We start from the raw sequence: 10287 nt of genomic DNA, 5'->3' as shown, positions 1-10287 counted from the left end.
TTTAGGTGATTTTTATGGGTACAAGAGTACTACACCTAGTATAGATTGCTTTATCCGCAATAACTTATAAGTCCTGCTGGACACATAAACGAGTAGCAGACTAAATTGTAATTATTTACACAATCTGTTAGAAACCAGCTTCAATGAATAGCCATTATAATGTGATTATTACTGTTCTAGTTTAATAAACCTGTTTTATCAAGCCATTAACATTAGTGTTTACCCACAATGCACTTTTCAGAATACAAAAGATGATAATTTAGTTAAAAATATTATTTCAGGCATAGATTGTATTTATGGTTATACAGTGTAAAGATATTATTTATCTGTTTAAACAAACACCAAGACATTTTAAGTTTTTAATCTTCAGTGATGACGCATGAATTGGAACTGATTATCACTGCTACACATTAACTGTCCATCCAAAAATATTTTTCAGCGATAGTGTCTCTGTAAACATTTTTAAATGCAAATTGATTACCCCAACACAAGTAGTGATTTTTTAAATGGGGTCATCCCTGAACACAATCTATTCACAATCTATATTTGGTTAACCAAATACATTTATTCATAAAGTTTCATACATTTGGAATCAGCCATCCATGGGTATAATAGTGTCTGGAGACGGTACCGTTTATACACCGATTCCTATAGCATATGCAGACACAAGGCACCTATGGATTGCTTCATGATGATCATCTCTCTGGTAAAGGATACACACCTGGCTTACTCTTCATACCAGTAAACACAGGCCAGTGGTGTGTGAATCATGTATTCTTCATGTATTCTTCATGTGTCACCTGTTGTGAGTGCGCTGATCCCTTTGGATTGTATATATACAGTTAGACAGACTTAGGTAACCAGCTGACTATTGTTTTCAAATGAAGAGTTCATTAACGGTTTTAACGGCTTTTTCAAGCAAAAGTAACGAGAATACTAAACATGGCAACAGAGTGTCAACCGTTGAAAACTGTTTGAAATGCAGAAAAGCTTGCAGGTAACGCCAACAGATAAAGTTAACACAAGAACTGATGCAGAATAAAAGGCTTTTGCAGATTGGCTATTAAAATTAGGTAATAGGGAACTTTTTGGTGATGAAAGTCTTTCAGAAGGGACCACTTAAAGCCCAAGGATATCATTTGTAATGGATGTTTGGTAGAGGATATATTTGGCACATATCTTATGCCTGAAGATATGCTGTTGTTCAGCAAACACAACGCAGCTACAGTTTAAAAAAAAAATAAAAAAATACCAAATAAGTCATATACACAGAGGTTTTAACTGGCAGCCAAAGGAACTGCTGTTTTTATTCCCCGTATCTATTTGGCACCCACAGATGTCAGACTTTAAGTAAGTTTGGAATATATTTGTCCTAAACTGTATTTAGTCAAGGACAATTGTACATTAGTTTTTCTAGACCTACAGCTGAAAAGGCAGTAATGATGAAAATTCTTAATTCTGTCTGTTTATTATCATTCTGTCCACTGTAAAGCACAGGCTTTATTATCTAGTGTGTATATATATATGTGTATGTTTTATATATATATATATATATATATATATTATATATAGTAAAAAAAAATATATATATATATATATAAATAAGAATATTATCCTTCTAGACCGTGAACATCAGAAAAATAAACTTGAAGCCTGAGGACACGGAGCGCGGAATCAAAAGGCTATTCTATCCAGCTGACAAAAACACCTAGATGTTTTTTTTTCACCCTCTCTTTTCAGTTTACTTATTAACAGAACGTGTAATTGCAGGAAAATAGCAGGTTCTAAAAATCGGTCAGAGGAAAATGACTATAATTTTTTACAGATTGAAAATGAATCTGGCTTGAAAATACCATTAAATTACCAAGTTGCTTAAAATTTAAAGGGTAATTCCTATATAATGCTTTTATTTAATAGCCCAATTTACAAAACGCTGAAAATGAATGTAGCTTTTCTCAGGACAGCGCCCGGCAGTAAGTGTACCAACTCATTTTTGCTCACTTGAATTGAATTATTAATAAGAGCGAACGAAGCCATATGTTCCCCAAAGAGCCAGATACATTTATTTCAAATAAAACTGCAGTGTTTGGTGGCTTAGAAAAGGTTTAAATGCATTCACAGGAATTACTTCTGTATATACTGACTTAATAGAGTATAAATCAGCTGTTGTAATTAGGGACACAGCTGTTAACTTAAAACTGGTTGTTCTCCCCATTAGGTCTGTATATATCAGCTTTGAGCTTTCATCCATAATCATTTTTTTTGGTCTCTGCAGAATTAAATTGAACTACCCTTAAAGGGCCAATTCACCAACTTTGTACTTGTCTTCTCACTTCAGAAGACAAGATCACCCATAACCCCAATGAAAGCGGGAGACCTTTGTTTCTGTTATACCTTCTTCTTCCTACAAATTTGCCAGATCAGTGTATTTTAAAACAATATATTACTTTGTTCCTATTTTCTGCCTTTTTTTTTTTGCTTAAACAGACAACATTAAGATAGTTTTTTTTTGTTGCGGGAGTTGTATTTTTTTTACACCGTGTATGTGTAGTAACAGAAACAATATTGTATGGAATGCTTATACATGTTTCAAGCAATACATGTAGATACTGTATTTTGTGCAGTGTACCCACAATTAAAAATATTGTTTCTTATTGTAACAATGGTATTTTCATAAACATATATCTCAATGTACTATACAATTTATTAGATTGTGCATGCTTAGTTTAGGATTAGTTAATATTGTTTTTTACACCTAGCATATCTGTAAAAGAGCAATCCCCAAGCTCATACATAATAAAATTACTTATGAGGGGTTATTATTAGCACTAAAATCCTAAACATCCCATTATTCTACACGGATAGTGTATCTTTGTAAGATGGTTATATATATATTTATGTACATGTGTAATAGGCCTCCTTTTTTAACATAACATGTTATAAATAAATAATACATTCTGCAGGGCTGCATCAGATTCATTGCTGATATACTATGTTATGTTTTATTAATCCTCTACAATACATTACTGTACGATGCATTTAAATGTTTCGCAGAAAAACAAACAAACAAACAAAAAGACTTCGGCCTGTTATTATGGACCACAGCGCTCACCTGTGGGTCACAGGTGATGCCTGGCCCCTGAAACCTGGCGATGGTAAAAAAGGGTTTAAGAATAACCAAAAAATATCAGATGCCCACATACAGTTTGACATTTAGGAATCTGCATATTCCTGTAATACCAAACAAAGCTGTAATTCAAAACAAGCATTTAGTTTGATGTCCCTATGCAAATAGCATTTTCTGCCTTTATAATCCTGTTGCAGACATTTGCATACTCTAAAACCGGAACCTAACAAATTATTAAAAGCACAATGCGACGCTTTGTATTTGCGCTTACTGTAAAATTCTTGTAGCCCCTATTTCTGGGCTTGACAAAATCAGCCGTTACAGCTGTCATGGAACGACAATTCCTATGATGCACACACAGCCACCTTCTGGAAGGAAAGTCCTCACCTATGATAGGTGAACACATGTAAGCAAATTACCTTGCTTTGGATTTCCTGTCATTATCACTATATTATACCTAGCTAGAATGTTCTTTGTGGTTTAGTTTCCTATACACTTGCGCTATGAGGAGCTGGAAGGTTGTTATGAGATGTGAATATACCGTGAAAACAACAGTAAAAAAAAAAATAATTATATATATATATATGTTCATACATATACATATAGGGACTAAAAGACAAATCATTATCCAGAAGACCCTCGAATACCCAAATCCGTCTGTCCGGGGTAATTTACGGAACTGATATCTGTCTGCCTTTACAGAATGTCATGAGAAAGTATAAAGTTGACTGTCTATCTATCTATATCGATCTAATTATAATAATATAATGTTCAAAGCTAAGAACAAGTGTAACTTAGCAATACGGCATGACTCTCTTTAGCTTCACGTTAACATAAGATGCTGTATAAACTACAAGCTATATACAATACTACCCTCTAGTGTCCATAAGTATGAACATTATGGGTTTTATTTATACTTTTGTGTTTTAACAGATTAAAGTCATAACAAAACAATACATTTTCTATTTAATATACAGTGCATGTCACTATTCTGTTCGGATTGGCCTTTCATGGGTTTTTTTAAATAAAAATATGCATCAGAATGTAATAAGTAATGAAGTCATGGACCTTATACATTCCACACACTCATTTTAAGTAAATCTGTCACCCAGACAGGTCGCACTTCTTTTATGTGTGTGTCATTGGTTGTGTGTACATAGCAGCAAAGCTACAATTAGACTATTGACTACAAGCATAATAACGACTACTGTAGATGATATAGTTGCTGAAAAGTCAATATTAAGTTCTGTTTCTTACATGGAGGAACCTCAGACTCCATATTTGATAACACCAACACGTCTTCATATGCGTGAGATCTAGTGTGTTTATTCCTAGGTTGATTCTTACTCATGGACCCAGCATTCTACTGGAAAACAACCATGTTCTATTCATTTATTGGGTGACATCAGTTTTTAAGTTTATCTACACCTCTTGCAATTCTCAATGCCAAGCGTAAAGGTTGATCAGGAAACACAAATCGCACTTCGCTATGAGATGGAAAGCATCATGGAAGTTGTAGTTGTTCAACAGCTGGAGAACATTTATCCTAGTACTGTGTATGTAATACACACGATAGTCACAAACTTGCTTATTCTTTATCAAGTTTGTGTGCAAATAACACAAGTTGTACAAGGTAGCCATCTTGTAAACCCTTGGTTAACAATAAAGTTTGGTAAATGAGCCTCAGGTGTTGCTTTGACATGCATTAACCCTTTAAGTTCTCTGGTAAATACCTTTGTCTTTGTCTGAAACTTCAAGCTAATAACACCCTATTCTTCTTTGATATTACTTCGTAAAGAGGCTTAGTTTACAAACAGTCTATTTATGACATAACCTGCGCCTGCTTATTAGTCTGTTAATAAATTCTACGCCTGCCATTGTGTTTGGTTGTCTGTGTGTGCATACTTGTTGTTCTGTATACTCTATTAACCTGAACCCCTGCTTTCAATTGGCAGTAATTTTGTAGGTTAATTAAGAGATTGGGATGCTGAATGGGTCTGGCTTGCCCTGCTTAGCTTTATCTACTTGTTACCATGTGCTGGGCTCGGACCCATGTTGTGTGTTAACGCCAAACAATAGCTCAATCCTCTCAGCCCAAGTTGTTTGGGATTTCAGCTTCTTCTGAATGGTACCCTCACCACATCCCAAAGCGTTCCTGAAAAAAAGAAATTATCTCCTGTCTGTAAAGAAAAAGTGGCAGCCTCTTTATTGAGGGAAATTAAATAAATCTTTTAGAGCAGAGAAGCAGCAGAGACATTTAATTACACTATTAACACAGACATAACTGCATCAAGCACACCCACTATTGTACTGATCTTGTTAGCGACGTAATTGCCAACAAGAGGTCTTAGTGCTCTTTTGAGGTAAAGGTCCACCTAGCAACAGATACGACATTTATCATAAATAGAAATATTGATAGCTTCACAATTGTGTATGCTTTGGCTGTGCTTGGTCTGCTTGAACATCTCATATACAGCATCTTAGTCCAAATTCGGTGAAAAGACAAGTCCACGTTCTTCTAAAATAAAGTGGTTCTTAAAGTAATTAGGTGTTAAAGCTCTACAATGTGCATTGTTACCCTTTATGTAACATGTAATGTTCTCCTTAAGGACAAAATTAACACCATATGGTGCTAGCTTCCAATTTTCCTATGCATGTGTCTAGTTCACACCGTCTGAGTTGCGAACTTGCAAGCAGGGGTCTCTGGGTGCGTTTAAAGCTTATTTAAAAATGACATTATTGAAAGTTAGGAGAGGAACCTTTTTCCCATATGGGGCCAACAAGCACCTTTAATGACCTTGTGTATGAGGGAAATGAAGTGCTTTATGTAACGTAATAGGCAAGTTTCATATGCTTTCCCATTGTAGTCTGGCAAAAGTGAACATAGCTCTCTGGATATTTGCTCAATTGCCTTACTCTGTTTTAGCAGTGACTGAGGGTCCCAGGAAATGACATCATCATAATGTGACCTCAGATCGCTAGCATGGACCATTGCTCTCATAGACACCCTTATCCATTCTGCCATCAGCATAGACCATCAAGATCAGGAACCGAGAAACTGCAGAGCCTCCATCCTGTTCTGGGCTCTGTTCCCCCGCAACTATTTTAGGTATCCTGTGGAAACTTTCCCACCCCATTTAATGCTGTTGCAGAGACTTTTCATGCCACTAAGACATCAAACCAATAAGATTATTTCTTTTTTTATTTTGCTGTTTATTGTATCTCTTTTCCTGTAAAATCTATTTGATTATGAAGCATACCAAAATTATTACATTTTAATAAGTGTTTATATTATATACCTTCTATTGGCCCTTTAAATGAAACATATTCCGAATATGCACATGTTACACATGTTAACGAGTTTGGCACCATAAAAAAAGTATAAAACAGATTGCAAACTCTTTCTGGTATTATCAAAATTACAACTGTCTATCGAATAACTGTACTTATTTACATAATGCCACTAATAAAAGCAACACATTCGCCACCCAGTGAAGAGCAGCGTTATTGTTGATATCGGACAGGCAGGCAGTTCTATACAATGCTGCATTGTTCCAAATTTAAAAGTAAAATGACACAAGGAACTGATCAGGCAAATTAACCCATGTTCAGATCACTTTGTACTTTGCATAGAGAACACAACTGGATGTCTGACCAATGAAGCTGAGAAACAAATATTTATTTTCCATGTATTTTTCAGGTGCTATTTAGCATTAAAAAAGAACTCACCAGATAAGAGTTCACAAGCTGCGTTATAAAAAGAAAGTGGCCAGCAGACGAACCCCTTACCTACCAATAAATGAACACATGGATGCAGATAAGATGATATTCACTAAAACAGATGCATATTATTACTGTAGTTCCTGCAAATATCTAAGTTCCTGCTATCAAACAAAAAAAGATGCATGTTAGAAATATTTAACCCTTTGCGGTGGTCTTTCAACCTTAGTTTACAATCTCTATAAATCGTTCATAGGCTCCCTTTATAAAAAGGTAGCATTGCTGCCTTAGTTTATATTGCTGAATAGTAGCCCTATAATATTTAAAGTTTATTGAAAATATGAATTAAATCCAAGCAGAGCGTAGGACTGTATAACACATATTAACCTTTGTATTATTTCTTCCTCAGTACCCGCAAAACAAAATCTCTCGTTTGTGCTCTATTGCTTAAAGCAGGATTCTAAAACGAAAAGTCCCATGGAAAAAATGAATTGTTGTATACATTGTTGTAAGTTAGTATTGTCAAGAAAACTGGTTTTGTCTACTTTTGTTCCAAAAAGACCTGGAGGCTGCTATTTTTGTCAGTCATGTGATATTTTGGGTCAATTTGCTTGCACAATCACCACACTGAACTATCGTAACACTTTATGGCAATGCCATGAAGTCAATGCTTACATAGACTTTCCTTCCTGCTCAGTGATCTTTGCCCAATAGATTCTGCTAAGATAGGAATACATACAGATAGCTAATATGCAACTACATAAAAACATGTTATCATGGAAAATTGGAACTGTTTATGAATAATTCCATTAAAATTTAAATACCTAAAACAATCTAAAACTCATGTATATATATATATATATATATATATATATATATATATATATATACATACATATATATATATATATATATATATATATATATAGTATACTGCCCTTGCAGTATTGATTGCCATAAATTAACTGGATTTGCTGTCTGCTTTATGAGTACTTCACATGGAAATGACCCTGGAGCCTCCCAAGGGCCTATTACAGAAGACATAAAGCCCCCAATCATTTAATCCTCCTGATGAGCTAATGATGAACTTGCTGAGTAGGATAAGGATTCCATGTCCTCGTCCGTAACATGTGTCATTAATCAGGACCATGGTCTCCCAATCCATTTAAATGGCAAAATCCTGGAAATATCCACTGAACGTGGATGATCTTTATGCGTATTTAGAAGACGTTGTCTATTGTAAATAAGTATATTTTGTAAATTGACTTACCGCATAAAAAAAATAACAATCATCTATGTAGCGCTCACATAGAATTCATCCGTAAAATAATAATCTCATTCCTTCATGTCATACGTGTTCATCTCATCTAAATGCATTCGCGTTATATGCTAAAATCTAATCTCCTGTTGTCAGGATCTGATTTTCTCTATATGATAACACTTATTACTACTGCAGATGTCATAATCGGATGAACACAATCCTTGTTTAGTTGTATTTATGTGTTACCCATGCTTGGCATTGTGTTCCTGGATTGCAATACATGTGATTACCTAAAACATTAAATTATAACTACTGTATAAAAAGTATGTGCACTTATAGAAATGTAATTGGTGCTCGTAAATGTTGCCTGTGAAGCTTGGCTATAATCTTTAAGTATACATTATATATCTTTATTACCTCTAAAGAATGTATACATTGCGTACAGTACACTATGATGTTTGCAGCATGCGTGGTACCTTCGGAGTCTGCAGTAGGTGTTGCTCATTCTGTATCCATTGTGTAGATCTAAATGGTGCTTATGTCTTGGTGTCAAGGGAGGAGGTCCTGAGGCGGGAGGTGATTACAGGGCAGGTTATTATGAGCTAATGAGGCATTGCGCCCCTCTCAGCATCCCAGCTGGGGATTCAGAGGTTGACAGGCAGCACAATGTGTTATTACAGATTTATGGCAGGGTTCACAGCATCAATGAATTGTCACATAACTTTCAGTCCTCCCCCCATTCTATTCGCCTTCCATAGCAACCTCCCAGGTACTCAATCTTTATTTCTTCCTCAGCGTTATTATTGTTCTCTGTGATATATAAATACAATAATGAAAGTTTACAGTGGAACGTGTGATGGAAAAACTTATTATTATTTATAATAATATAAAAAGAACCATATGTGGCAGCCTCTTGGCAGCACAATTTTTATAAAAACAAAGTGTAGGCCTTCTAACAAAGTGTTCTCTATGGGGAGAGCATCATGTAATGTAACAAGATGACCCTGGCTGAACCTCATATAGTACTAAAATAATGTGTATATATATATATATATATATATATATATATATAGTACATGCACATGTATATACAGATATATTTCTTTATATAATAGGGCAAGGAGGGCAGAGCAGTAAGAAGTAGTTGTAGATTTTTCTTCCTTTGATTTTGTGAATTGTTATGTTTCTGAATTTCTGTTTAAAGGAAATTCTTGTGGCTGAGACAGTTGATGCTTTGGGAATTGTTTTTTTTTTAAAAGCTGTTAGTGCCACTTTCTTGTAGGAAATATAGAAGTACCCGTGGTACCTACAAAAAATACAAAAAGTATCTTGCTTATATAACCAGTACATCAAATTTAAACGTTTTTTTGTGGCTTTATATGGGATTTTAGGTTAAAGAATTACTAGAAAATGATTAGCTCTTTTTGACAAAATGTCAAAAATAATGTACTTTGATCTATACCAAACCTGATCTTACAATTGGATATGGTTTTTGCTCTGGACTCTTACTGGTTTACGCAGACTCCAAGTATTTGGGGTCTGTTTCACATCTGCATTGGTAGGGAAAAACACTTTGCACTGCTCTCGTTTCTCCAGAAGTATTAATCAGAATGACATAAAATATAAAATAACTCTTATTGTTGTCTACAATGTAAGCATACACGCTTCTCTGTGCCAGGCCTCACAAGTGTTTGAACTACTGGTGGTCTGATCTCTATAATGGAGTCTTAGGCCACCATGGCATGGTAATGATCTTAGAGGGTTGCATAATAATAATGTGACTCAGTTGTATACATTAAATGTTGGTATCTATAAAACAATATTAGGGAGGGTGAAAGCTGGAGGTTTGGTGGAAGTGAGTTCCAGAGGTATGAGGCAGCATGAATGAAGTCTTGTAAGTGGGATATGTGAGGAGGAAAGCCTTAGTCCACAGGAAGAATGTAAAGATCGAGTAGGGGAGTATTTTGTTATGAGGGAAGAAATGTATGGGGGAGCAGTATTATGGAAGGCTTTGTGTGTTAGTAGAAGGATTTTAAATGTACTGTATTTGCTCGAATATATATATTTTTTTTCAGAGCCAATACTCTGAAAAGTACCCCCGTCTTATATTCAAGGACGTTTTATAATCTGACCTCGAACTGAAATCTGACCATAAGACTAAGATCCAGATCCAGCTCTG

This window comes from Sceloporus occidentalis, unplaced genomic scaffold, assembly GCF_023333645.1.
Source record: "Sceloporus occidentalis isolate IW3139 unplaced genomic scaffold, rSceOcc1.0.p SCAF_30, whole genome shotgun sequence".
In the NCBI taxonomy this organism is placed as follows: domain Eukaryota; kingdom Metazoa; phylum Chordata; class Lepidosauria; order Squamata; family Phrynosomatidae; genus Sceloporus; species Sceloporus occidentalis.
This window is presented reverse-complemented; position numbering follows the sequence as displayed.